General features: G+C 43.4%; 1 long non-coding RNA gene across 1 annotated transcript; it reads left to right on the forward strand.

Moving 5' to 3' along the window:
- The first annotated feature begins 251 nt into the window (after positions 1–251).
- LOC141107923 (uncharacterized) lies at positions 252–1446 on the forward strand. Its single transcript, XR_012235989.1, has 4 exons — positions 252–419; positions 528–660; positions 793–1092; positions 1247–1446. It is a non-coding gene; the product is annotated as an uncharacterized lncRNA (long non-coding RNA).
- Positions 1447–3383: the final 1937 nt, after the last annotated feature.

Below are 3383 nucleotides of genomic sequence, written 5' to 3' on the forward strand. Positions count from 1 at the left end.
TCGGCCTCCCTTCCATTCCGGCAGTCTGTATGGCTGGTTACCATGCCAACGGACACACCAGGTCTGCATCGCGAGACGGTGACGAGGGGGCAACATCACCTATGTGCCATGCAGCTCTGGCTTTCACGGAGCCGCGTGACATAGGCACGCCATAGCGGCGTCCTAATTGGACGTGCCTCTGTATGCAATCTACCGGGTGGTGTGTGTGGGGGGGGGGGGGGGTGGCGCCGCTCTCCACTGCACTTGGGGGGCATCCAGCCAATTCCAGCATGTCTTTTGTTGTACTTCCCTCACATAACAGCTGACCTATCACAGGGCCGTTTTACTGCATGACACTTGTATTTAAACAGGTGCCTTGCAAACACTTGCTCCTGCCTGCAGCAAACCATGGAGTAGCGTGTGACACTGAAACCAGCTTGGTAAGTTCATTAGCTGACAAAACTGTTTGATCGAATTATGATCTTTATATAAGCTCAGCACTGATGTGGAGAGCTAATACTTTGCTCTTTTGTGTTTGATTTCTTCAGATTCCTGAAGCCTAACATCGCTGAAGGAGGTTATGTTATAACCTTCATTCTATCCTTAGACTGATCACTCAAGCATGGTCTCTTTTTGTCTCTCTATACCTGTGGTTACATACACTGCGTGTCAGGACTGAGGGTATGTCTTGATTTAACTTACCAAGTTTTATTGGACATATGTATATATTTTTTGTTACATGTACCCGCAAGGCTTATTAGATTGTGTTACATGGCAACCTTTTTATATATTTTTTTTATATATTTCTTCTAGTGACTTGGAAGAGGTGGAGAACCATTTCCTTTATCTTTGGTCCTGGTTTACCCCCTTTACTGAGTGGGACGTGCATTGTTGGGGTGCCCTTTGTGGAACTGCTGTGACAGCTGTGGCCCACTGCCCATCTGGGGGATCTAGGGTCTATCTTTGGGGCTTTCTTCTGCCTCTTGGTCTTTTTCCCCCCTTACTTCCACCTATCTTTGTCTCTTTTGTCTCCTGGTCTCTGTGGAGCTATGGCAGATCGATCTCTCACTGGATGCTATAGATGTCTTGGAGAGTCTATCCATAATATACATGGTCAGTACCTATATATGTACCTTTTGTGTAATATGGTTATTATGCATTTGTTCAATTTGGCCATGTTCACTGTTAATATTTTATTACTTATTGCACTGTACATACTTACAGATATTGTTCTCTTTTTTCTTTTTGCTCTATTGTTCTATTGTAGACACACACTTTGACGTGATTAAACCCACTACCCCTGAAGAAGAGGTTTACTTCCAAAACACCTCGAAACGTTGGGTTATTTCTATTGTGTATTATTACTTTCCGATACAATTGGTTTAATGTCTCGTGTATATTTCCAACATCCTCATTGTGCATCCATTTTAGATGTTTTTGGTATATGTCATAGTTAGTAATTTTATAGCTTTCATAAATAAATAAATAAATATATTTTTTAAGAAATTCGTTCTTTACTCTCGTACCAATATTGAGTGCCAGCAACCCAATGTAAATTCCCACAGAGGACACACACTCTTTTTGAGTGATTTTTTTTCTATTTCACTAGGGATATGGGTTTAGTGACACAATAGCCTTGTGGCTTCACAGCTGGTTTCCTACTGCACATGCGCGAGCCGCGCTGCACTTTGTGAATGGTTGCGCAGTCTTCTGGGGCTTGTGATGTGTCCCAGAAGACTGCGGGGGAAGGAGGAGAGACTGAACTTCCATCTCAGACCGGAAGTGGGAGCGGATACCTTTTCAAAACCAGGTACCCCCTAAAAAGAGTGCCAAATGTGGCTGTGGAGGGGGGGGGGATAAAAACAAGCAGAACTTTTGCCTCAAAGTCCACATTTAATAAGATAGTTGCATGCAGAGCTTTGTTTGCAAGAATTGCAGAGGCTTACCCAACATTCCACCTGCATGCTCTTGACAGACTGTAACTGAATACTCTGGTATTTTGTCTTCTTACAAGATATAGGTGCTTAATATGCAGACCTTGAGAAGGCCTTATCCCAAGGAGAGGCTAAAGGCATTGGTGGGCCATTGGATGTGGTGGGGGCTCTGAGGGAAATATAATAAATAAGAACTAATCATACTTTTCATTTCACTCTTCCTCAAAAAGCTCACCAAGCTCACCATCCGGAAATTATTTACAGCGCTTCACTTTCTCCACATTTTGTTATGTTACAGCCTTATTCCAAAATGGATTAAATTCATTATTTTCCTCAAAATTCTACAAACAATACTCCATAATGACAACGTGAAAGAAGTTTGTTTGAAATCTTTGCAAATGTAATAATAATTAAAAAACAAAAGAAATCACATGTACATAAGTATTCATAGCCTTTGCCATGACACTCAAAATTGATCTCAGATGCATCGTTTCCACTGATCATTGTTGAGATGTTTCTACAACTTGACTGTAGTCCACTTGTGGTAAATTCAGTTGATTGGACATGATTTGGAAAGGCACACACCTATCTATATAAGTTTTCACAGTTAACAGTGCATGTCAGAGCACAAACCAAGCCATGAAGTCCAAGGAAGTGTCTGTAGACCTCTGCAGAATTGAAGGTCCCAATGAGTACAGTGGCCTCCATCATCCATAAATGGAAGAAGTTTTGAACCACCAGGACTCTTCCTAGAGTGGGCCGCCTGGCCAAACTAAGCGATTGGGGGAAAAGGACCTTAGTGAGTGAGGTGACCAAGAACCCGATGGTCACTCTGACAGAGCTCCAGCATTTCTCTGTGGAGAGAGGTGAACCTTACAGAAGAACAACCATCTCTGCAGCCCTCCACCAATCAGGCCTGTATGCTAGAGTGGCCAGATGGAAGACACTCCTCAGTAAAAGATACATGATAGCCCGCCTGGAGTTTGGTAAAAGGCATCGGAAGGGCTCTCAGACCATGAGATAAAATGGTCTGATAAAACCATTTTATCTGGTCTGATAAAACAAAGATTGAACTCTTTGGCCTGAATAGCAAGCGTCGTGTCTGGAGGAAAATAGGCACCGCTCATCACCTGGCCAATACATCCCTACAGTAAAGCATGGTGGTGGCAGCATCATGCTGTGGGGATGTTTTTCAGCAGCAGAAACTGGGAGACTAGTCAGGATTGAGGGAAAGATAAATGCAGCAATGTACAGAGACATCTTCGATGAAAACCTGCTCCAGAGCGCTCTGGACCTCACCTTTCAACAGGACAACAACCCTAAGCACACAGCCAAGATAACAAAGGATTGGCTAAGGTAATGTCCTTGAGTGGCCCAGTCAGACTTGAACCCAATTGAACATCTTTGGAGAGATCTGAAAATGGCTGTGCACTGTTGCTCACCATCCAACCTGATGGAGCTTGAGAGGTC

The sequence above is a fragment of the Aquarana catesbeiana genome, linkage group LG01 (genome assembly GCF_042186555.1).
Source record: "Aquarana catesbeiana isolate 2022-GZ linkage group LG01, ASM4218655v1, whole genome shotgun sequence".
Taxonomy (NCBI): Eukaryota; Metazoa; Chordata; class Amphibia; order Anura; family Ranidae; genus Aquarana; species Aquarana catesbeiana.